Source organism: Lissotriton helveticus, chromosome 2_1 (assembly GCF_964261635.1).
Source record: "Lissotriton helveticus chromosome 2_1, aLisHel1.1, whole genome shotgun sequence".
NCBI lineage: Eukaryota > Metazoa > Chordata > Amphibia > Caudata > Salamandridae > Lissotriton > Lissotriton helveticus.
In genome coordinates this window covers 597230510-597258253 of record NC_136059.1, presented here as the reverse complement: position 1 = coordinate 597258253, position 27744 = coordinate 597230510, and positions in this window count along the sequence as shown.

Sequence of the window (27744 nt, the reverse complement as noted above, 5' to 3'; positions counted from 1 at the left end):
ACTTGAAAGTTGACTGCATCCCCCTAGAGGTTGGCAAGGATGAGATAAGAAACTACGTTGAAACCTTCCACTAACCTCATCTCTAACTCAAAAGCCACTTCAGGGCCGTGCTCATCTTGAACACGCTTAATCACGGAGGGGTGTACGGTCATTGAGGGTGTACCAAAACACTTTGCATATACTGCTGCGAACACCTAACCCCAATTGTTACAATCGGTTAACTCAGGAATCAAGTCTTTCTGCAAACTAATAGTCAAAATCCTGTGTTTCTCCACAGAAGAAGTATCCAGAAATACTGCCTCAAACTGGTCAAATTTCTCATCAAGCCAACAAGGTAAATCATCCTTATTCTGAGGACGCTTGACCATTACCGAATTAACCATAACGGGACAGAGAGTAACACCGCCAGGTCCAGCTGGTTGAGCAGCAATTCCAGGTGGTCCCACCTGAACATTGCGTGTGACGTATCGTACAACAGCTCTGTGCACCCGTATCAAAGAGGTGTGCATCACGTGGAGTTCCGCCACTTGAACTGCCTGCTAAAGTGGGTGTGGGGTGTACCCAGCCAAAATGGGCCAAGTGGCCCCTTCAATAGATAAAGGGCCTACACGGATCGGAGTCACTGGGTGTGGGAGGGCGCCATTAGACCAAATCTGGTGTTGCCATGTCGTAAGCGGAACTTTAAGAGTTCAATAGGGTCGATAAACATTAAGAAGGGCCGTGGCAGTATATTCATGGAACAAATTATCGTTTCCATCCACCACCGAAAAAATGACCCAAGAGTAAAATACCTCAAAGGGGTGAGCCGGATAAACTTCTACCACAAAGATAAGATCAACACCCGCGTCTGGCACTCGATATGCGGTCAAATGATGACGGAGTGCACCGTGGCTATGTGCTGCAATATCCACCACAGCCATGAAGACAAAGAAGGTTTAATAAACTAATGCGAGGCAGCGCAATAAAGGGTTAACAAATAAGAGAAAACACCTTTAAATAATATCAAACTTGAAAGAACCTATGAAAACATCAACATAGGAGGTTACACTGTCACAAATGTTCCCGGAGACAGGAGTGAGGGCATCGTGGACAAGCACAAGCGCTACTCAAGCGTCTCACAGATAAGAACCAGACCAAACGTTGGTGGCGCCATGTTGCAGGATTCTGCACATATACAGAACTATGCGCAGGAAAACAGGACCTCAGTGTATAGTGGTGTACCAACAACCCACCTTAGTGCCCAAATCCCCAATCCGACTAGATATAGTGTCTCATTTGTTCTCCATACTACAGCGAAGCTACCAATGATTAGGCAACCCAGAACATGTCACTCCGACTCTCTCAGGAATCGCGGGAGCAAGAATACTCTTTCACTCACTCACTCACTCATACTTGTCCACAACATGAGTAATCAGAGACACGGTATAGTTTAAAATGTTTATTTTAACTAACGTGCTCTAAAATGAAGTACACATGCTATTACTAACAGCAGAACCCATAAACACAATATAGTGAGCATTGTTACTATTCTATAACATATGAAAGGGGATATCATTTTATAAAGCAAGCTGGTGAAAAATGGCCTACTGTGCCTTGCCACCATCCCCGTGATAGACCTCTGGGCTTTGTCAGGGGGGCCCCATACCTCAAAGTCTAGATGCAAAGGTTTACATCTCCGGACAAGCACAGCTCTTCTCTCTGGAAAGGTTTTCTCCAAGTGTCTCTAACATGCATGCCTGCAATATTAAAAGCACTCTATTTTCAGCAGTGTAGCTGCGTTTCGTGTTATGTCTAAGTGCGGGGGACTGACCAGAACAGAATAACAATGGACATTGTTTTTTGACCTTGTACATCATGTACAGATGAAAACCACAGAGAACGGGCAAGGAATGCCAAAGGCAGACGGTTCTCATGTGAGCAGGCACACACATAGCGTAGTGAAAACAAAATCATGTCGTAACGTGTGCAACAGCAGCCGCATGGCAGCCAAGCTTGTGCTAACTTAGCAATGTCTACAATCAATCCACCAACCTCACTACAGCCCCAGCCCTTGGAAGAGCTCTAGGAAACTGGTCCAGTACAGCGTCTACCTGGTTTGCTCGGATGCTCCTGGCGAACGCCACCAGCCTTAAGGTCCTCAGCACTGTGAATGCTGATCAGGGTATCCGCCTCCCAATCTATGATGTGGATCATTCTCATACCCTCTTCTTCTTCGGACCTCACCGGTACCAAGTGGTAACAAACTCCCATAGGGGAATATCTTGCTCCGGGATGGTGTGATTGGCGGCCTGGGGTTGAGGTGGTGGTACTTCTGGAGGCCCATCATGTTCACTGAGGTTCCCGTGTCGAGAATCACTCTCACTTCGGAACCAGCAAAGCTGACCATGCACTTCGGTCCTTGTCAGTGGATGAGTCTTCCGGTCGATTGGCCCCTTAGGATTCTTCTCGCTGTGCTGGGTCTGTGATAGACAGCTGTCGCACAGCTCTTGAAGGCGGTCTTTGTTCTCTGGTGTTTCTTCCTCGGTTTTTCTTCCTGCATACGACCGCAAAGCGGGTTGGGTATCCCGCAGTTGGCACAGGTTTTTCCCTCTGCTGGGAATTCATTGGCCACGTGTGCCTCGCGCCCACAGTACCCGCACCTCACCTTGGACATTTTGGGGCTTGGCTTCTAGGATGTGCCAATCTGTGTCTTCGTGCGGAGAGCATCAGCTCGTTCTACCTTGAGGTTCCCTGATTTTTCATGGGTCTTTGGGAGGGCTTGGTCCATTTTCCTGGCTTTAGCTGGGGACAGGTTGTGGGTCTGTGCTAGTATGAGTAAGTCATCTAGGGCGATCTCCGGCTGGCATAGAATAATGCCCCTGAGTGTCTTGTCCCAGCACCCTTGAATGAACTGGGCCCTAATTTCCTTCTGCTGGTCATCAGCCATGCATGTACTGGCTAGCTCATGCAGCCAGGCATAGAATGCGTCAATCGAATCCCCTTCCCGTAGGTGCGCCTGGCGCAGTTTGAACCTTTTAAAATCTGGGTTCAGTTGAGTATTAGCACTGTGACAGCAGCGCCGTAATCTGTGGCGATGCGTGTTTGGGCAGATCTTTAAACAATTTGAAGATTTCATCTCCAGGGTAGTGGAGGAGTAGGGACCTTTTCACCGCTCCGTCGGTCTACCTTGTGGTGAAGAAGTAGTTGTTCAGTCTTTCGATCCAGATCTTCCATTGTGGGGACACTGTTGCCGGGTCTTCTAGTTCACTGAATGGCGGTAGCACCCGGTGAGGGCATGTTGTGCAGGGGCTCTCTGCTGGGGCTGGTTATCATCTGCCATGTTTCTGTTTTTTCATTTTCCTTCTTTTTATATGGCCTCCGCTTCACCTCCCTCCTTGTTTGTGCTGTAACTCCTCTGTCTCTCCTTTGATATAGTATGTGTTCTTTTTTTCTTGATTTTTTTTTTCTCTCTTGTCCCCCTAGTCTTGGTTATTTCCCCCTCTCTCTTCTCTTAATGGGCCTGATGATATGGTCCTCAAAGGCCTATTCTTGGTTTGCTTCACAGCCTGCTGTGGTGTGGGCTGCCACTCACAGGCTGTCTCTCCTCCAGTGCGACTAGGCATGTGTGCTTGGCCAGCTCTATTGATGCAGGAGAGGCCACAGGGCGTGGCAATTGTCACTGCAAGGCCGCAGTAGGCTGCGGCGCACTAGGAAGCGGGCGAGGCAGCGGCACTCACTGACTGTGTCTGATCTTCCAAGTAACGAGGTGTACACACTTTGTATTGGCCAGGAGATGAACCACGTGCAGTTCCTCCCCTTGTATTTAACCCTGCAGTCCAAGCCTGGCCCATGGATGTCGAGCATCTCATATCTGGCTCACAGGCCAGAACACAGGACGGCTGACTCACTACAACGGCTACAGATGCCATCACCACCGCAGCCTCACACAACAAAAAAAATATGCATCTCTGGAGGGGCAGCAGCGGCTCCTCATTACGATGCAGCAGCGACACTCAGCTAGATCTCAGGTGGAGGCGGTGGCAGATACCTGTGGGAGAGCCGCAATCCCTGCCACAGTGCTTTGCAGCCATGGAAAGTGCAGTTCTCATACAGTTTATAGGACACAAGCAGAGTCAAAGGGGCAGCAAGCGCACACCCACCAGGATCACGGGCCCTCACTCGTCTAGCACGTGATGGCAAAGTCATCAAGGCTCTGCACTGAGTGTCGATAATGGGTACAGAGACCCTAGACCTCCAGACTCTCACTGATGTGGTATGTGGTGAGTGCATGGGCTACATCACCCTAGGCCTTCAACAGGGTCTGCCTCACCCCAAACTCAACAGCCACACCGCATGGTGCCTGCCACGTAGTGCAAGCATATGTCCAGTGTCCCATTTTTGTCTTGCAGCGTGTGCTGCAGCCAGCAGCACCCGAAATACAAAAGAGAGGCATTGCAACTGCCTGTTATGCGGTTCCGATTCCAATACATTGGCGGGAAGGCAAAAGTCTGCCCCCTTCCTATTCAGCCCCTAAGTACAGATCTTAGTGGTAATATTCAATATGGAAAAAAGTGAAATTAGTATAATCACTCTGCTTTACTCCTAACATTACATTGTGCTGTGACGCCGTAAGAACTGTTCAAAAATCTTTCTAATGGCAAGACACCTAACAGTTTTTAACATACGCCAACATTATTTCTATATCTTTCAATACTTAATACTATGTATAGAATTTATGCTGTGAACATTTCAAACAAAAGCATCAGAAAACAATAATAGCTACCAATATAATCAAAACATTCAGTTGACACAAAGGCATGACACTTTTCCAAAATTGAGACATGAAATGTTAAACTCCAACCTGACAACTCCCTTAGAACCAGTGCAATCTTGAGTCTAAAATGCTTCATAAATGTAGAATTTTTGGAATTGTCTGTAACTGGCTGTTGACTTATGTAGGAATCTGCAAACTGAGAACAGAGAGGCCGATTAACGGAACTAATCTGAGATAAAATCCTAAACTTACTACTTTTGGTATTCACAGAAGGCATTTAGTAGTAGTAAAGTTAGGACTCCTAACTTTACTACTACTAAACTGAGACAAAATCCTAACTTTACAACTTTTGGTATTCACAAAAGGCATATAGTAGTTGTAGTAAAGTTAGAATTCCTAACTTTACTACTACTAAATGCCTTTTGTGAATACACGCTTCACAGCCTGTTGGAAAGCACTTTTGAGACATATGACTGGATATGTTAAATATTACAGCTTGTCCATCAGAAGTAATCAATAAGAATATTACACCATTGTCACAAATAATGATCATATTTGTAAAAGAAAATTAAAGTTGTGATTTTTTTTTGCAATCTTAGAACTGCAAAATAGATAATGGAAACTGTTTTTGGGAAATAGTACCTCCAATTTCTCAGGAAGTCTTTGTAGGTCTAAAGATTTGCTGTCAGTGAATCCTAAACTATAATATTCTTTGCAAGAGGTATCAATATCTGAGGAAATTATACAAAAGCAGTTGGAAAAATACCATCGGCAAGACAAATGCAGTAAATGGATGTTTGTTGTACTTTAAAACCCCTTTTTCTATCATTATAGTTCTTGAAAAATAATGTGTTAAATTATACATAACTTAAAATATAAACATGAAATCGAAATATCCATAACACCGAGTACCCTGACACAGCTTTAGAATAGTCCTTCGAACGCGTCCTACAATTAAGGAATGTTGTCTTACTTGGATTTTAAATATTGAGTTTTACATTTGTTTGCTAGAGGTGTCAGCTTGTGCTACATCCCAAAACACAATAGTGTAAATAATTGGCTAATTTATATATGAAATAATCAATTTAGGCCTCTCCTACTATTACAACCACTCACATAGTTTTCATTAATAACGTTCAAAACTCTGTCTGTTAAAGAAAAAAGGATGCACTTACTAAAAGAATCCAATGAACACCAGTATTTGTAGGACAAGCAAAAGTTTCCACAGTTTCATAAGGTACCTGCATAGAATAGAATGTGCTTATGAATAACCTTACCTGTCATCTAAATTCCATACATAAACACTTACAAAAATTCAAAGGTATGAATGGCTTTCTTTTCAAATATAATTCCAAATCGGCAGTATTTTCTTTAAAGACATTTACACAGATTCACAGCATTTGTCTCTTGTACACTTCAACATTAAATCAAACAGTTATATTACCAAATCATTACAACCTGACAGTGTGAAAAGTCAAATAAGAGATTCAAATAGTAACCCAAAAAACAGACGATCGATAATTGCCCATGATGATAGAGGACGATACTGTTGCAGAAAGTGCTAAACACTAATGGGAAAATAAAAAGACATCATTAAACAGATTGAAAAACAACAATTTTTGGGGGTTGGTCTGTTTGTAATATTGATGAAACTATACGTACATTGGGCCTTGACAAACATAACTTGGCAAGGTACGCATCGCTTACCTATAAAAAAAATTACTCTTAGTTGTTAACTAGTACCCGATTACGACTCTGGTGGATTGAGGACCACCAGACTGGCATGAGCGCAGCGGAGGCGATACAGCCACCGCCACACCAGGGCTACAACCACCCCGGTCAGAGGCTGCAATATGCATCCACAGTAGTTCTTGAACAACATAGACTTTTCAGTCCATGCCGTGTGGGAACATTGTGAGGCAGTTCCCAATACGGTGTCTTTTTGAATAGCACCGTGACATTTGGAAGGGGAACCACTCTGTAAATGCCATGTCGTTCTCCAGACTTCATAAATATTGCCTCCAGCGATCGCACAAAGCAGTGGTCAGAGGGATGTTCACTAACTCAGGAACCGCTATGTTTGTTAAAAGATATAGAAACCAACCTCATCAACTATCCATTGGGGTGTTTGGAGTGAATGGATCGAAGAATCATTCAGTTTTGTGTTCAACACTATTGCTTCCAAACACTGGTTTCTTCCATACAGCCAAACGTGTTTTCAGGGTGTTAGATGCATGGTCTTTAAGTCTGTGGATACATAAGTGATAAACATAATTTTAAACAAGTTTGCAAGACACATCTATAAACTTCAAAACTGTCAGTCACCTGAAACGAATTACTTTCACCGGGTGCAGGGATCAACAGGGGGGCACCATACGTGCCCCCGGGGCCGCCAACTGGAAGCCTTGCATGCATTGGATTCCCACAGCCTTACTGTGTCGGAAAGGCCGGCACAGAAAGGCTGTGAGAATCTACAATCATATTCCCTCAGGCGGAAAGAGCTGCCCTTGGGATTAGAGGCCCATTTCAGAATGGCAGATGGGCTCTTGAAGCCCGTCGTAGCCATTCGGAAATCCGGGTCAGATTCCTTTCCGACTGACACCCATTGTAATGCTGATTCGAAGGGCATCGTAATCGGGCCCTAAGCCTGAAGGCTGCTCTCGACAGCTACCACTTAGAGAGCTTTCCAATGTTGTCTAAAACCACTGAAATCACCATATGGGTTGTCTGGATTAGTGGAAGGTAATACACTTACACAAGTGAGCACCATAAACTAAGCCAGCCTCTCACAATTATAATTTGAAAAAAAATGAAATAAAAAAAGAGCATAATTTTTGCTTCAATTACCATTTTTGATTACATATAATACACTGTTTTTAAAATGGCAAACTACTAAGATATATATGGGGGCGTGGCCAAGGCAGCCAAAATGGAGGACGCAATCCCTTAGTGCTCCGATCGGCTGCCCACGCGATGAAGTTTTAGCCCTGCACAAACTGTCTGATTCTCAGCGAGAAGGACCGCAGTGAGTGCGGAAGCCTGCTGTGCTCCAGCGGAGCCCGAAACTGTGATGAACTGGGCGCAGATACCCGAGAACGGGATCAGCCCGCAAATGTCGGTACGGCCCTAAAATGGCGGCGCCCATCGGCCGCTGATGCACGACGGAGCAGTAGCCCTGTGAAAACCTCCTAATCCTCGGCGGGAAGGACCGCGATGTACGTGGAAGCCCGCTGTGCCCCAGCGAGGCCCGGAGGTGATACTACAAAGAGGCGGACATTGGGAACCGGGGTCAGCCCGCAAACGGTGACACAAACATAAAATGGCGGCGCCCATCGGCCACTGTTGGTGAGGCCCGGGGAGAAGAGCCCACGCACCCGGGACCCATACCGCGGTACACTACAAAGGAGGAGACACCCCAACTGGCCGGAGACCGCAGTGAGTACCCCCGGAGGGCCGCTAGGACCTCGACTCACCTTGGCGAATGAGCGTGGGGAAGCCGGAGTGTGGAAGGCGGCCCCAACCCCCCCCTATGGTGAGCAGCACCGGGAATTGAGGCGGCAGGATACTGGATGCGGGGGGGGGGTGAATTTGGAGAGGCGCTCAGCGAAGATCAGCAGCAGAGGGCCGGGGAAAACACAGCAGCCCCCCCCTCCCGCGGTGAAGCATACACCGGCACTTCCTCTGCTCCAGGTCTCACGGAGATGCGACTCGCATAGCCACAGTGGACAGGACATCCAGGGAACAATAGTGGACAGAGGGCCTTGCAGGATACATAGAAGGTAGCTGAGCCGGGAGGAGTGCGAACCCTCAGGGATCTCAAACCTTAGGCCAGCAGCGCGGTACCGGTCTACGGCAGCAGAAGGCAGAGCATCCAGGGGGAGAAGAAGGACAGTCACTGGGAGAGCCAGAGGGCAATAGAGGGAAGTGGCTGGGCGGAGGCCCGGATACGCGGATAAGGGTCTACTCAACAGCAATAGTGAGCGGGAGTAAGAGACACTCGCAGGAAACTGACAGCTCTGCAGGCCACCCCTGACTGTAGAAACAAAGCCTGGAAATATTGAGGAGGGCAACAAAAAGGTACACCAGAAACACACTGGTACGATGGGAGCCGGTGGTGCGTGCCAGTGATGTCCTGAAGCGGAGACCGACAAGGGATCCACAAAGAAGCGACGCCTCCACCGTCCGTTTGTTGGCCCCGCCCCTCCCTGCTACGGGTCTGTAGAGTTCCGGGGTCCCATAAGAGAACCAGATAAACGGGCCAGCAGTGACCGCATTCCGGGATCGCCACAGCTCTAAACCCACCGGATCGCTGTGCGGAGACCGCTAACGGGGATCAATATCAGCCCGGCACGAACATAGGGAGACAACAGAACACAGCCACAACGCCGGCCCCGAAACAGGATATGGAACCCGCGCACTCGAACACCATGTTGGCCAAACACGACAAAGTTCTGGCGGCGATAGAAAAATCCCGGGTGACTATGGAGTGCAAGTTTGGTGAGCTCGCCACAGACATCAACTTATTGCGGGATGATCACCGGAAACTGGCGGACCGAGTCAAGCAAGGAGAGAGGACACTACAAGTGGCGGAACCACAAATCCAGACACATCAGAAAGCCATCAGAGAACTACAGGCCAAAGTGAAGTCCTTAGAGCGCAAGACGGATGACCTGGAAGGCCGGTCACGCCGGAGCAATATTCGGATCCTTAATCTGCCGGAGGGTGTGGAGAGAGCGGACCCCATACGGTACATAGAAGCATGGATCAGAACATTTGCCCAAGCGCAGGACCTATCACCGTTCTTCTCGGTAGAGAGAGCGCACAGGGTCCCGGCTCGGAAGCTCCATCCAGGATCCCCGCCCCGACCTTTCCTGTTGAAACTACTTCATTATCAGGACAGGGATACAATACTACGAGCTGCCAGAAAAGCGAAGACGCTCAGGGTGGAGGACAAGCAGGTGATGCTGTTCCCGGACTATTCTCAGGCGGTACAGCGAGAACGAGCCACGTTTCTTGCAAGCTGTACACTACTGTCACTACGGAGCACCATGATATACATTGACCCGGTCAGAATAGATGCAAAATAGACGAATAGTACAGAGTAGATTGGTAGATGTGAGTACTTGATTTGCATTGCGACTGTTTATTACGATAATGTACTAATGTATTGAGATCAACTGTTATGATGAATGATTGTTAAAATCCAATAAATACATTTAAACAAAAAACTTCTAAGATATATAATTACAAAAGTAGAGATAGTAAAACCAAGCTGCTTGTGAGAACACCCTTACATCATGAGTGTCAAAATTTGTTAAACAATTTCAAAACAATAATATTTATAAAATAAGTAGCAACCTCACACCCCAATGGCACATAAGTTTGATATTCTGCAAAATCCTCAATCTCCTCTGAAAGTGTTTCGAATGGAAGAGATGCTGGAAATTCCTGAATGGTCATGCTCCCTGCAAAAAACAATTTTTTAAGTTTACTAAAATTTAATTTGGAAAAACAGACACTACTCATCCAACCCACCCCAAACCCTACTCAAACAAAAATAAAAATAAGTATTAAAAAATCCCTTATTTCAAATACTGTGCTTTTCAAATCGTATATTTTTGAGAAACTCAGTTTCATGTCCTCTTGCTGAACCTAGTACCTTTTCACCAAGTATGATGCCATTTGTCCAGGTTGATGGTATATAATTCCAATACACATCAAACTTTCTCCCATTGCATACAAAAAACATACCCTTCGATGGTTTGCCTTTGCCGCTCGACTTATAAGGCCTCAACATGTCGAGATTGTGTGTTGTACATAAGGAGAGGTCGCTAGCATTAAGCAATTTAACACGCTTTCCTTCAATTTCAGCAATAGTGTACAGTCCTGTAAATTTATGTTCCAAAATGCCTCCTTTTCTTGTACTTTGCCTGCAATTTTTCAGAAGCACTAACTGTCCTTCTGTAAAGGTGCACAGCTTATATTTCTTTGAAACTCTCTTATTGAATTTTTCATTTTGCTTTTCCTGTGCAATCACAATATTCTGTTTTGTCTGCTTCTGCAACTATGCTCTTTTTATTTTATTTTCAACTATAATGCCCGCATATTCTGTTTCAGTTGGTAGTATAAACTCAAGCTATTAAAGGAAACATAAAACTCAATCACTAATTTTCATTATAATGACTACGAATAAACGTAATTGAAGAATTTTAAATATAAAATAATGTAAGATGGGTCTGCATTATGAAAAATATACATTTATAAACCGAATCTAACTCTCTATATAAACATGTAAATAAATTAAAATATCAAAATTTAGTGCAAATATATCTAATGCAAAAGTAAAGTAACAGAGCGAAATAAGATTTAGTTGTAGTCAAAACTTGGAGTATCCTGCAAGTGAATCTATGTATAATTAGACAATAGAAATATGCAGATTTAAACATATGACTCTGAAACAAATAGAACATTTTAACAATTCTTCTGATTTAAAACACAATCATAATTTCATACCAGAGCCTATGCAACCTCACTTGGAAATGTGTCTGCACGGCCATAGATAAGTTGAAAAAGGGACACATTTGTTGTGGTATGTGGCTTCCATCTTAAAGCAAACAACACATGATCTAAAAATAAATCCCAGTCATTTTGATGCTCATTCACATATTTAGACAACGTGCTGTAAAATAACAAGAAATTAGCACATGGTATGATTATTACAGGAAATATATAAATCAAGTTTCTTTCCCTGCAAATCAAATATTTTCAATTACACTTGTTTCATATAATCTTCAATGTTTCAAGTTACTATTAATATATTATTGAACACAAAAGACCTGATTGCGATGCAGGTCCGGCTCTCGTTTGACCGGCAACATATCGGAAGTGTGACTGCCCGACAAGGAGTCAGCCATCCCCCTGCCCTCATTCAAATGCGACCGCCTTTCAAGGCAGTCACAAAGTGTATATTTTCAATTATGGCTTGTGCTGCCGGCTGCACCACGCGCTGCAATAGACAACTTACACTTTAATAACATCACTGCACCGTGTGTGCCACATGGTGCAGGGGTGTTTACCCAGGCCCCATAGCGGACGGCCAAGGGGGAAGGGGCCTTCATAGGGGAGGCAAAAGTCACTTTATGCCTGCCTTTTCGTGGCGTGCGAACCTCCATGAAAGGGCCCTGCGGAATTGGCCATTGTAATCCCTACAGCCGTGCCTGAGCAGGCACCGCCCCTATTGTAGGGATTACGGAACTTTCAATGGTCCAACTGGCTCAGGGACTGTCCCTCCGCCAGCTGCCTCCGACCGCAGCAATGGATGACGGTCAGACTGCATCCGATGAGCCGTCAGATGCGGTGAGGCCGCCAGGAGAATAACCCCTCACATACTTGCAAACTTACAAATATTTAAATGGCAATATTTTATAAATAAATTACAGATCAACATGTGTATGAAAAACAAATTCAGAATTAACTTTACCTTTAATGTTAGCATTAGTAAGAGCATCTAAACCATTTGTCTGTGAATGATATGCTGCACTTACAGAACGTTCTATTTCTAAGAGTTTTGATAACTCAGAATTAACCTGAAAAATAAATATTTATATTTTATAGTCAGAGGTTTGACAGAAATGTAATTATGTAGTACACAGATGAATAGCACACCTTAAAAAGCATAATCCAACTAACAGGGGCAGATTCATAATACCTTTCAAATAAAGATAGTTTTAAATCATACAAGTTTGAAAAGCAAGCAGACACCTGCAGTATAAAATGACAGTGCCTGTTAGCCTTTCATGAATTTGGAGGATAATCTGTTTGTTCAATTTAAAAGTGACCAAATTAGGGGGCAAGTGTAAAAGTTTTCAAAGAATGGATAATAAAAATACTACGTGACTTGCATCATATGGAATGAATTTTGGCTAACACTTATAAGTGGGTAGCAATTAGTGGAGACCTGCTCTCTAACAGCGTAACAAACAATTCTGACCCCAAGAGTGCAATCATCCACTGAATGAAAGGGTGCATAGCAATTTTTCAAATAGTACTGTCAATAAATATGACAGATTCCTCTTGTTTATTAATTTATCATGCCATTTCTAAATATATATCTATGACTATTCCAAATCCCATTTTCCATGGCTTAGAAGATGATGAATTTCTAGATTTACAAACAATTGTTTTGATGAAAAGATCTCAGTTACTTTAATGTAGTAAGTTGATAAATAGTAGAGAAACATTAAGGTTTTTTCAATATTATAATTGAGATTTACCTTTACCTTGCGTTTTTTGCATTCTTTAATCATACAAAAGAACACATTTATTTTCAAAAGATAATGCAATACATTTGTATCTAAAAAAGTAAATATCCCTTACAAATATTAAGGATTACAACAAAATACCATATACATTTAACACACAAATTAGTTATCAGCACAATTGCAGTATCAATATGTAAGGCCTATATTGTCCACTCACTTCATTCACAAACTCCCGGCCTTGGTCTGATGGAAACCTTTTTGGACTTCAATGGCGTAAGTACATTTGCAACAGTCTGGAAGCAACCTCGGAAGCACTCTTTGAAGTTGGCGGAAAAGCCTCAAACCATTTTGAAAAATAGTCAGTTGCAGTCAGAATATATTTGTATCCTGTAGGAGTGGTCGGTAAAGGTCCCATCACATCTACTCCTAAAAGTTCCCAAACTTCTTCCACCTGTTAATATATACATTTAAAAAAAGATATAAAAAAATATGAAAATTAATATTTTCTTTGCAAATTTCACATTTTATGCAAGTGTCAAACATTTTTATTTAAAATATACAATCATACCTACAGAACTGTAAGATCATAAAGCAAAACATAAGACATATAGTACATACTTTAATTGGTCTTAAGTCAGAGGAAATCTGGAGTGCAGGTTATTCCTTCTGGCAAATATCACACTCCTTGATCTAAAAGTGAAAAAATAAAGATCTCTGAAAGAAGGTTTTTAAATGGGAGCACCCAAATAACAAATATACATCAACGTTTTGACTTCGTATCTCTAGTGTAGACGGTGTTCATGGAAATATCATACCTTCCAACTCTAGTGCCGGACTCACTGCCTTGAAAAAAATTACATTATTTAAAACCCACCTGCCAAATCATTAAAATTGTAAAGATCATATCCTTACCAAACAGCGTCTTTCTATTGGTGCACAGAATGGCATAATTGATAGTTGCCTTAAAAATCAGTTACCTACACCTAAAGATTAAAGAAACACTCTAAATTGAGAAAGCATTTGAATGGCTCAATATCTATAACAGTAATGGATGGGCCAAGAGACCCATGCGCAAGAGAATAAGTAGAGATTTTAAATTTGAGATTTTTAATAGAACAATAAATAGGTTAATAAAAATGTCTTATAAGACATAATTTCAAGTGAGATTTTTCTTTAACAACAAATTGTTTTGAAAGACTAGAACATTTCTAACTCACCCATTGTTCAATATCAACTGTCATATTTGGCCCACAAAATCGGGTGGTAATTCTTTTTTTTGTGTTGTTGAGACACATGAAATTCAAAAAATATTTTTTATGCAGCTTCAGCACCAATGACAACTTTTGTGTTCTTTCCTTTACCAGTGTAGAACATGTTCCCACCTATATGCAAAACAAAAAGGACAAAAGCATAAAAGTGTTTCAGTTAGTATGCATGTCAAAAAGAATATTTAAAATTATAATATTTATCTTTGAATAAACTCAAATATATGTCAGTAAATTATATAAGTATGAAAGAAAGTACATTACATTAATCCAGATTATGTAAGCAGTATTTAGTTGTTATGCAATTTAATAAAAGAAATGTATGCAATATATCTGTCTCGAAAAAATTATATATTGAAAATTATTTTAAATAAAGAGGTATCGGGGTGAATTACGATACGGTCGTAAAAGGCTCCCACCCTTGGCCAGAGACTTTACAGCCACATTGTAATGGCCAGGGCAGTTTACTTTATGACTGCCTCCTAAGGATGGAGGCAGTCGTAAAGAAAACCTGCCGGTTGTTCCAGCTGGATTCCGACGGGCTCTGAGAGTCTGTCTGACAGTTGCAATCTGGCCTGTAATGTAAACGGTGGTCATTTCCACCCTTGAGATTACAATGTCAGGCTTCGGCAGCCTTTCTGTGCCGGCTTTTCCAAAACATAAAGGCTATCAGAATTTGACTGTGGGGGGCCCCCAGCAGGGCTCCCTTGGGTGCACGAAGATCGCTTGGAGGCTGAGGTGGTACGTATGATGCCCCCTTGTTGATCCCTTCACCCGGTAGCAGGCACCTTGAGGGTGCAGATATGAACTGCCCCTCCCTTTTCTCAACTGGCCGTAACACAAGCTCCCATTAAGAAAAGTGCAAAGCGACCGACTGGGCAGTGTGCCTGATTAGGATGGCGGACGGAAGGGGGATGGGGGCCGCCCAACATAGTGCAGCACCCACCGCAAAGGAAAACAGGGATGTGTAACATATTCCTATACTACGGGACAGGCACCATGCAGTGCCTGTCACTTGTAACAGGGATATGTTGGGAGCACCACAGGTGCCCCCCCACACCCAAAGAAAAGGGGCAGGGATGAAGGGGCCCACTACGGGCCCCCAATATCCATCCCTGCCAGCCTTTTCATGGCGGGTGAACCGCCATGGAAAGGCTGGCGGGGAGGGAACATCCTAATGCGTACAGCCACCATTTTAGGGATAGGGAGGCCCTCTGCCACACCGACATTGAAATTAGGCCCATCATTTTTTTATATATAAACTTAATGTACTATGCAATACTTGTTAGCACCAAAGTTGTAATTTTTATATCAGCTACAGGATCAACAATTCATAATAATTATTTCAAGCAAGTACCGCAATTCTACTTAAAATTTCTAGAATCAAATTGTAATAACAAAGCCAATAGTTAGATAATTAAAGTACATTCAATGGTGAATTTTTTAGACAGTCTACGTAATCCATGCTTCTGGATTTTACTGAAACCTTTGGGATGCACATTACTGCTTACATAATCCAGAAGCTCTTGGTATTTTGTGGCATCCATTTCTCTTTAAAATAATGAAAAACAGAGAAATAAGTTAGGAGAACATCATAGATGTAAGTAGCAAAGTCTTAACGAGGCGTTCAAGCATGGTCCATATTATGAATTACATTTTTATAACAGTGTTGTTCCTGGTTTGTCGGGGGAGTTTATACTGTATGCATGTATGCATAGCAGTGTTAATATGCTTTGGGTATGGCATCATGGTGGGCTGCGGGGGCCACTATGCCCGGTTTGAGAGCCTGTCAGGTCTTGAAAATTAAGCAAGTACGAGAGTAGCAGTTGCCAGATATCCAGGGGTCTGGAAGCTGGGGATTGTAATTGTGCATAGAGTTCACTCTTTGTATTGCAATATGTCATGCTATATAACCAAGCTTTTAGTGTTGGTAAGTGTTTACTGCCCAAGTGTACTGATACCTCCCTTTTAGCAAGCAAGAAAGCAATTGCAATAAAGCAGCGGGTTGATCTCGGGATTTCATGTACAAACCCCATAAGGGCCAGCAATGGAGCAGCTGTAAGGTACAGTTCAGTCATCCGGGAAAATTCCCCAAATATTGCCCTCAAGTATTTGGCAATCCTGTCGCAAGTCCATCTCATGTGTGTAAAGTCCGGCAGTTGGGGGCCACACTTAGGGCATGTGTGGGGGCATGTTGGGTCCATACAGTGTATCTTGACGGTCGTAATGTATGCACGCCAGAGAAATTTAAAGTGTAACAATCTGTATGTGTGTGGTTGAGGGACACCCTCCGTGTTTGTTCGCAGCAATGATGCCATTGAGAGTCCGAGAGGGGTTGACCCATGCCCCTTTACCACGCAGCATGTACCACAGCGTCCCTGTTAGGTAACAGGGAAATAGCAGATTTGCACATCTTGGACATCAGATGATCCCCATTGGTGTCTTTAATAATTAGTGTTAGTGAGGGGAACTGGTGGCTCCAGAGGATAGCTGGGAGTTTGGGTACTGAGTGCTCCCTGCAGTCGCCGCAGCATGAACTAGTCCATAAGTGTTGCCTCCTTAAAACATATATCATCCGTACGCGAAAAGGCATGTACGCTAGAGAACAAGTCCCCGAGTGTCATCAAGTTGTGTTTGGATAATGTACATCGTATTAAGGTCTCTTGTGTGATAGGCAGCCAAAGGGTATTTGCCAGTGGTATGGCCGAAGAATAAAGAGAGGGACTCCCGGTTGCCCGAACAAGACGCTACCAGGCCCAACTCATAGTGGACAGTGTATGTATGTCATGTGGGTCACGTGGCAGGCCAGTGGTGCGGAATAAGATGATAAGAGGTCTGAGATAAGGACCCCGGCTGCCTGTGTGGTACCGGTGCCTTACAAAACTACACTGTGCGACCAGATAATATATGCGAAAATTCGGGACTCCAAAAGTTCATACGTTAATGTTAGCATATCCCAACTAATCTGTGGCTGTTTACTACCCCAGACAAGCCATATTAAATGAGAGCGAAGTGTTGTAAAATACCCATTATGTAGTGATATTGGTATGTTTTGGAACAGGTATAAAAATTGGGGCAGTACGACCATTTTATTTATGGCGATTCGGCCCGCCATGGTGAGAGGTAGTTTTATCTAGCGATCGATTTTTTTTGCCCAGTTTCTCCATTGTGGGACCATAATCAAGCTGTAGGATTTTTTCCCTTTCCCTGTGGATGTGAAAACCCAGATGAGTGGGGGTATTCGGTGTTCCTATCGTAGTGGGCTGTGAACGGGAAGATTTCTGATTTGCCCCCGTTTATGTGCAACCCAGATAGGGCTCCGTAGGAGGTAATTTCCCCAAGTATGGGTCCCAAATTATCGTCAGGTTGCCTCACATATAGGATAACATCATCTGCATAAAGAGTAATAAGTAGTGGGCCTGTTTTGAATTGTAGGCTTCTATGGAGGTGTTTTTCCTGTAGGTGTCGTACCAAAGGGTCCAGGGTTATTACGAACAGCAATGGGGAAAGAAGGCAGCCCTGGCGAGTCCCCCAGGCGAGTGTAAAAGGGGGCATCAGAGTACCATTTAGCCGAATACGTGCAGTGGGATGTAAGTAGAGCAATCTTACTATGGAAAGAAATCCCTTGGGAATACCCAACCTATTTAAGGAGGAGTACAGGAATGACCATTCAAGAGAATCAAAGGCCTTCTACGCATCTAGGAGTATGGCTGCAGCAGGAACCGTGAGTGCAATTCTGGGAATGGTGGTAAAGAGAGTGCGCAGGTTCATGGGAGTGGATTTATATGGAATAAATCCTGACTGAGCCGGAGATATTAACTGATCAATGATAAGTGATAGTCTGGTGGCTAGCACTTTGGCCATGTTTTTATTATCGAAGTTTAACAACGAGAGCAGCCTATAAGAGCCGCATTGTTGTGGATCTTTTCCTGTGCTGGGAAGAAGTGTTGTAACAGCTTTACGAAACATGGGGTGAGCTCTCCATCGCCTCCTGGTACAATTCCAAGAGATAAGGGGTAAGTAATTGCTTATATGCTTTGTAGAGACTACCGGAAAATCCATTGAGGCCTGGTGCCATCGATACCTCTATGGCTTCTGAGACTTTGTCTTCCATGAATGGCTCTGCCAAGAATTCACAGTGTACCAAATCAAGCCACACCATAGCAATTTCATCTAAATAGTTTTCATTGTTCGAAGGATCAGCTGCTACCTTGGAAGTGTATAATTCAGTATAGTAGGATAGAATCACATTCTGTATGCCGACGGTGTCTGATATGTGCTTGTCGGCCAGGCCATGAAGGCCTGAGATGCAGGTTTGGCATCCGGATTGCTGCAACACCCTCGCTACTTGCGACCCAGTCGTTCGCCCTCCCCATATTTCCTGGCAACTGCATATTTCCCCAGATAGTGTGATTCGCGCTCCGTCGCCTCGTGAAATTCTGTCATCAAGGTGGCTCGGCGCTGTAAACTGGTTGGATGTTTTAACGAGGTGTGATCCTGGTCCAGCGCTGCAAGCTGCGCTTCCAGTTGTGAGAGCGTGCATAGTAAGTCCCTGAGTACACCAGCACTCTTGGAAATATATATCCCCCTGATGTAGACCTTTAAGGCCTATTTCTGAAATTTAAACCCAAAGAAAGCAAACGCAATGTCTTGGTGTCTAAATTTTCAACAGTTAGCAATACATACAAGAAAATCATCAAAAAACACTTGCCTATCCTTAACTAAGAACAGGATTTTAACAACTTATTCCATGATTACCCAATCTTCCCTTACACGAGGAGTAAGAACATAGACGAAATTCTAAAACAACCAAACAAAACCCATAAAGAAGTATAAAAAGGAACTATGGCATGCCAGAACTGTAACAATTGTCACAACACCATCTCAGGATCAACAGTTGCTCACCCACACAAAGGACATTAAATCAAATTACATGTAACAGCCACATGTGATACAATTAATGTAATTTACCTATTAAAATGCCCTTGTGGACAGGTATATATCGGAAAAACTGAACGTAAGATCAAGACAAGAATTAACAAACATAAGTCTAATATACGCACCAAGAACACCAAATCCACAGTGGCAACCCACTTTCAAGAACACCAGCACAACATTAGCCAACTTAAATTTTTCATACTCGAGACAGTCCGGAAGAATGAAGGTAGAGACAATCACAAGTACCTCCTGCAAAGAGAGAAATACTGGATCAAACGTATGGACTCACTTCAACCTCATAGAATGAATGATCGAATCGAATATCAATGTTACCTATAATTCTCAGTTGTGTACCAGTTTATCCAGCAACTGTAGCAATGTTGTCGAATGTTTATGCATTTTGGTTTAAGATCACTTTTTATAGGTATTTTTTTTCTCTCCAGCTTGATGATATGTTTACCAACGTACTCTTACACATTATCACATTATGTTGCAATGTGACTGCTTGTTCATGCTAGTACATTTTAATTACCACCAAAATATGGCCGCTTTGCACCCTTATGGTAGTCGATAGCAGTGTGACATGGTTTACGCAGTGGACAGGTCTAACAAGATCAGAGTCGCAGAATGTCCCCTGTCCGCACGCATCCGAAGATTGTCCAACACAGTAACCAGTGCTGTCTCGGTCCCATGTCCTGGTCTGAAACCAAACTATTCATCCCCAGCTTATTATTGCCTTCCAGGAAGCCAGAGAGTGCGCTGCTAACCAGGCGCTCCACTATTTTCACTGGATATGGCAATAGGGAGATTGGCCTATAGTTCTTGAGACAGTTGGGATCCAATGAAGGTTTTTTCAAGAGGGGTGAGACCACCGCCATCTTCCAAAAGGGAGGCATAACTCCACTGCTAAGTGATTGATTACATAGCTGGTGAAGCAGTGGAAAGACCTCTGGACCAAGCTCTTTCCAGAATTTCTAGGGGATTGGGTCCAGTGGTGAGCCAGAGGAGACCCCATAGCCACCTTAATAAACTCTTCTTCCGAAGGCAGTTCCCAGTGATCAAGCTGTGCGCTATACAAAACATGCTAACATAACTGACACACCTCCACCCCCGCCATGCCCTGTCCTGAAGTTTCAGCCCTTCGGCCGGTTTTGTCAAATGATAGTTAGTGCTACTTGGGGTCACAGGGGACCATATCCAAATAGGGAAGAGAGTAGTAGGCCTTTGCACCATATGTTGTCAATTTATGTAACAAGTGTTGGGAGAGGGGGGAGAGCTAATGCTGATTTTGCGTGAAGGAGGAGCAACACCGATCCTGAATGCTGTCCCATACATACAGAGTGCCCGCATGTCATTGGGAGGGCTGACTGGTTCCACAACCACGCGCCAGGACCCCCAAGTCGAGCCAGGGAGGGAAATACCACTCCCAGCCACTGTAGCCCAGCGCACGTGGCAAGTATGTTGACGTAATCATGGACCGCAACAAGCTCCGTCTTCGGGCAGTCTCCCCCTTTTGTGGTGCAGTTACACCTTTGAGTCTCACTCCTATGTAGGATTCTGGCCGGGGGAGACAAGTTCCTCCTGCTCCTCACCAGCTCGCTTGCAAAAGCATTGAAGCGATGAGGGGGGGAGCGGGTGGGTGTTGTGGTAGTCTCTTGTGCTGAGGCAGGCTTCACGATGGGAGGGGAAGCGCCAAGCAGAGCCTCAACAGCACCGCCCGATGGCCAGCCCCCAGGCTTGTCCGTGGAGCCTGTCTCCAAGGGGCCTCCGGGGGATAGCTGGCTGGGCTTACCCGGGGTTTAACATGGGTTCGGTACGGAACTCCCCACCATCCATGCGTTTGTTTGGGGTTGCGGCTCCAGCTCGTGGCAGGCGCACCCCTTTCCACATGCACTCCAACATCACCGTCAGGATCAGAACTTGCGCCTGCAGTCCCGGCTTCTCCCAGGCCCGAGGACCTGATGTCGTCGTCGACGTGTTTGGCAGTTCCTGCACTCGCAGATCAACGCTTCTGGACTCATTCTGTTCAGCATATAATACCGTTCTCTTGCGTGCCGCCACAGTGCATTTTCAGTATCGTAGCGGCCAGCCAGGTTGCCCAGATCTCAGGGAGGACGGCGGAGCTTCAAGACTACACGGCCATCTTGGTCAGCAGCTTGGCCAAACACCCCCCACATTGGTCTTAACTAGACATACCTTTCTGGATTTCTGTTCCAACCATGTGTTTTAAAAGACTTGAAGACTAGGAGCCTGATTTCGAGTTTGGCGGGCGCGAACCGGATGCCACACAACTGGCCCAGCAACGCCACCCACCCGACAGATTAAGAATCATTTTATGGTCTGGCGGGCAGCTTGTCAGTCCCACAGAGTGGCAGTATAAAGGCTCATATGTGAGTCTTTAACTGCAAGGCAACCGGCCCTCTAGTGCACATTCCGGCACATCCTTGCTCTGCAGGAATGGGGTGCATGCACACATGTTGGCACAAACTGTGACCCCCTACATGGACCACCGTGCACTCGGCCTTTCCTTTACTCACTACCAGCATTTTCATGTAGTAACAACTTCCATGAGACTGCTGGCGGTGATGAAAGTCATAATAAGGACCAGGGTGGACGGATACCTTGTTCTAAGGCGAAATGTGACAACAGTGGCCCTGTTGAACGTGGAGGCAGCCACATGCCCCACGGACACCACATACATTACATAGACAATAAACTCTACCAGGCTGGCCAATAAATGTGGAAGGACATAGCTCTGAGAAACACTGTAGACTTACCAATTGATTTGAATTGAGCATGCGGTCGTGTATCCACTCTGCACACGGACTCTGTGGGGTTCCTGGGCACTTACCTCGGGTGGTTCCTTGGGTCCCCAGCATATCTACGTCTTCTGGGTCCAGTCTTGACTTGATTTCAGTCTGGGTTTGCATCCCTCTATTTTAGTATTTTGTTTTGTCTCCCCCTGGTGACCACTGTGTATTTGTGCCTCTTACCTGTTCAATTTGCAAAGTATTATGTGCATTGTGGTTATATCTCCGGGTAGGAGATATTGTTATGTGTTAATTAGTGTCTTATAATAAATACTTATCATTATAAATACACTGTGTGGTTCTTTTTCACGTAATCTATACCTATAAGATTAAGTTCTCGTAAAACAAGCTGCTTTACAACCCTTCTGGACTAAGCCTGAAGGTTGCTTTCCACAGCTACCACTCAGAGAGAATTCTACGGTTGTCTAAGACCACTAAAATCACCATAAGGGTTTTCTGGATTAGTGCAGGGTGCTACACATAAGTGAACATCATATACTAAGCCAGCCTCCTACCTCTACCTACTGAAAGGGCCGGGCCCATAAACTCTAGATCAGTTCTAGGCTTACTGTCCAATGGTTCTTTTTAGCAGCTTGAAAGCTTGGAGGGGAGAAAGTTCAACACTATTTCCAAGACAATTGAACGGGCGACTCTTTAGAATCATAGTAACCACGGACCATTCCGGAAGGTTAGCCAATTTATTACAAAGCCAGAAATAACTGAACATAAAAACGCCTCAAGATGAGAGTGTAAAAATACATTGAAATCAGCATGAAACCAAATCTGCACACCCAGCGTAATCTATGCAGCATAAACAGGACGATTAGTTCAAGAAATAGATTGTTGATTACTCTGATGTGGGCGGAAATCAGAAGTAGAGAGGCACTTGATGTCCTGAGTCTTGACTTAGAGGAGGAGGTCTTGGACTCCCAGAGATGGATATATATTAATATGCGTCACATATCCAGCATGCTGCTGGTTGGCCTACAGAAGAAGATAACTGAGAGTAACACTTGTTAAAATTGATGTTTGGAGAATTGTCCCTTTTGTAATTACTTATGAGTGGTAGTCATATCTGGGGGAGTAGCATACATTATGAGTCTGACTGGTAACATATGGGAAAGAATCACCAAGTGAATACTTAAAAGGCTGCTTTTTACAAGGGGTTTGGCTTGCTGGTCACTGTAAGTGCTTAAACATATAGGACCATGACAATGGTTAGATTGTGGGACGGTGGCTTCAGCACCCTAGGAGACATATTCTGGAGAGGCCTTTTTTACCTTTCAAGGAACTCAGGGCATGTTTGGTGTGGGCCGTAGGCATGTTTTTACAATATGCTAAACTGTCTGGGACAGCGAGGGAAATATGGGCTGGATTTCACACTTGCTCCTGCTACAACAAAGACCTGTAGGCTGCCATACACCTGAGATCTTGCTGACATAAGGTGACCCTTTTGTGTAGAACTATGAACCTGTATGAACCTAAGCCAGTTGTTATGGCAAGGCTAGCCTGGGAAGTAGATGTAGGGGAGTGGGTAAGTAGCAGAGACTGGGTCACAGCATGCGCTCAGGTAAGGGAGATATCAGGGAATGCAAGACGTAACCTAATACAATTTAACTTTTTGAATCGCACTTACCCAACGCTGATTACAATAAACAACATGTACCCAGGGTGATTGGCCTCGTTTACCAGGTGTAAGACTGGTGAAACCACATTTTTCCATCGAACTAGTCATGCCCACTGGTCACAGTTTTCTTGGGAGAGGTAAGTGCTAAAATACCAGCGGTGATGGGAATACTGTAGTAATACCGTAGTAAGTTAATACACAAATAAATTAAGTTAAGAAAGTGAATTATTTATTATTTAGATTAGCAGAGTAAATAACGTGGCTGTCCCTCTGGCCAGTCAACAGCAACTGACTAGAAGTGGAACGGCCAGTGCACATAGGAATGTGGAATGCATTGTGTTCAGCACTCCATACACCATAACCAACATAGAAGATTACTACATATCCTCTTTCCTATAACAAATAAAAACTTTTAAAGATGATTTAACAATTTCTAACAGAACTTCTATAAGGATCCAAACAAAAATGGAAACATGACAAGTATCAAGAATAAGTAAATGAATAGGTTACATGACAGCATAGAAAAAACATAACTGTGAAGTACATGTGAATTAAACAAAAATCACTTGCAAATATAATCTTTTAAATAACCTGGAGGACACCGATTCCTAAGCATTCTTTACCCCCGAGTGGATTGAATTGCATCCAAGGAGCTTGACGAAATAGGAGTAGGAGCAGGGGCATCACCTCCTCCCTGTATAGCACTGTAAGAAGCAAAATTACCTTGAGAATTACAAGTCAGATCATTGTCAGACATACTTAAAAACGTGTTACCTGAAACACTCTCATGACTATTATTTTTGACAATATCACCTGTACCTACACAGCCCTTTTGATACAGAGCTACCCTCCTAAAATTCCACCTGTCACTATTCTCGAGGACTACACCATAAGGTAAAATGGATTTAACCTTGAATGGTCCCAAATATTTTTAAAAAGAGTTTCCAGATCTGCCAGACCGTACTTTCACCCAATCACCAGAACAAATTCTCTTCTCTAGTCTTTTATTGTAGCTCATACTACTTTGTGATGAACCAGAAATTGACTTATCTTTACACATGTCTTTTGGTAATAAATCTTTCATCCAAGTGGGAACTAATTTCGTGTTGGGTACTCTCCCACGCATAATCTCAAAAGGTGTTTTATTAGTAACATTGTGTACACTTGAGCGATAAGCCCATATCATTTCTGAGACTAAAGAATCAAAATCTTTACCACTAGAAACAGCCATTTGAATGACACCTTTGATCAAACGGTTTGCCCTCTCAACAATTCCATTCCCTTGTGGATTGTACAGAGAAGTCCTACTATGTCTAATGCCACATGTGGACAAAAACTCTTTCATTTCAACAGATGTCAACTGAGTACCATTGTCTGTTAACAGTACAGAGGGTATACCCTCTTCACGCCCAATATTCCTCATCACATTTATAGTAGTCAATGTAGCAATGTCTTTTGTAAAATTCACTATCAACCACTTTGAATGAACATCTACCACAACAATACCAAAGCGTAAATTCTCTTTAAGACTATTCATGGGACCTATAAAATCCATGCATACAGTGTGCCATGGTAGTCCTGGGTCTGAAATGTGACCATGAGATGCTTGACTACTGACCTTCAACCGTTTGTCACTCTCCCTACAGACATCACATTTCGTGACCCAAGTATCTACGTCAGAATCCATCCCCGGCCACCACCAATTCATCCTAAGTCTTTTCTTAGTTCTATTTTGTCCCAAATGCCCTTCATGAGCTATCCTTATTAATTTGGGCCTCAAAGAAATTGTAGGAATAAACAAATCTCCTCTCATGATTAAAATATCTTCATAAACGGTGAGTTCATCTACTAACTTTACAAATGGTCTAACCGAGATAGGAACAGTGCTCTCTCTTCTGCAACCCTGTTGTATCAATTTCTTAAGTTCTAACATAGAACTATCCTTCACCATGGCATCAACACATTCATCCTTAGTCAATGCCTGCGGTTCATACACATTCAACACATCCTGTACAAGGGCCACTGCACCTTCATTCTCTCTTTTGAGGACTGCCTCTTTATCTACTGTGTCCCAGTCAAGTGACAATCTTGACAAGCAGTCCACCTGTATGTTTCCCCAACCTTGGATATATTCTAAATCGTAACAAAATTCCTGAAGGCGAGAAGCTAATCTTGTTAGTCTTGATGAGCACTTTGCATCACCACCTGGTAATAACACACGAATGAGAGGCTTATGATCAGTTTTCAATATGAATTTAGACCCCCATAAATAGATTCTAAAGTACTCACACGCCCACGCAGCAGCCAAAGTCTCACGTTCTATAACTGAATAATTTTTTTCACACACAGTTAGCGTTCTGGACGCAAATTCTACTGTCTTTTCTTTCCCCTTATGTACTTGAGCTAACACAGCTCCCAGTCCAGTAGCACTTGCATCAACAGTGAGAACAGACTGCAATTGAAAGGCGTAAGAATGTCAGCATTGCATATATCCTTCTTGATGTTATCAAAGCACGTTTGTTGAACCTCACCCCACATAAAACTAACACCCTTTTTTAAGAGAGATCTTAATTCTACAGTTTTTGTTGAAAAATCTCGAATAAATTTCGAATAGTATTCGATTAAACCTAAAAATGAACGCAATTTGTCTTTATCAGAGGGTACAGGAGCTAAACGAATAGCATTCAAGAGATCTCTTTTAGGTTTTACACCAAGTTCCGAAATTTCATAACCTAAATAGTCAACTTTGTCCACTAAGAACTGCATTTTTCTTGTCTTAAAGTAAGACCAGACTCTCTAATCTTGAATAACGCTTCACGAAGAATGTGATTATGTTGTTCTACTGAGTCCCCAAACACCAAGATGTCGTCCTGGAAGAAGACAATGTTCTTCATCTCCTTGAATAACACATTCATCATTCTCTGAAGAATGCTCGCTGCCGAACATAAACCAAAAGGCATCCTAATACACTGAAAAATACCTTCTGTAGTGATGAAAGACGTCAATGGTTTCGAATCTTCATGTAATCTGATTTGATGATACGCATTTTTTAAATCAAGCTTTGAGAAAACCTTACCCCCACTCAATGCCAGGACGAGTTCATTAATGTAAGGTAGTGGAAATGTATCCATGACCATATTCTGAATAAGAGATCTAAGGTCGATGCAGAACCTAAACTTGCCATCCGATTTCTCTGTGATAACTACTGGTGAAACCCATGGCGAACTCTCTGCAGCCTCTATCACCCCAGAATCAAGCATGTCTTGAAGCATTCCTTTGATGGCCTCCCTAGCTACTAAGAGTGTTCTTCGTACTCTATGCTGTACCGGAATTGAATTAGGCTTAAGGATTATTTTGTGTACGTATCCCTTAAAACAACCCAACTCTTTCTTAAATACATCCTTAGCCTCTTCTAAGATTTCTTCTATTGAAGGATTGTCAACAACTAAAACTTGTGTTGGAGCTCTCGGATTTATAATAATAGACAAATCAAATTGATGAATCCATCCTAAAATAGGAGGTTCATCTTTAGCTATATATACCTTGCCTTCCGTTAGCCTACCTTTAAACTCAATACTTGACTTCATGTAACCAATAAGATCAATACTCTCCCCTTGATATCCCCCTGGGTTGATATCTTTAGGTTCTAGTGTGGTGTTAGGCCACAATTTCTCATAAATGCACCTTGGAATGATAGTATACATAGACCCACAATCGACCATTAAGTGTACAACTACTCCATTAATTTTGAATTCAGCCTTAGGTTTATTTTTCCTGCCACTTTGGTCATTAGGATCATCTACACAGAGAATTCTGTCCACCTGTGAAGAAACTACATTGTTAGTGTCACATATGTTTACACTCTGAGACAAAGAAGCATCAGTACCATCTATCATGGCAACTCTCTGTTTGAAGGATTTCATGCACATATTGGAAAAGTAACCTTTCCTTCCACATTTTAAACAATTGTTATCAACAGCAGGACATTTCCTATTATCAGCATTATGGTATGTGCTACCACACCTAAAACATGATCTAAACTGCTGTCTACCTCTCTGTGAATATTTTGTTCCTCTAGAAATTGCTGCAA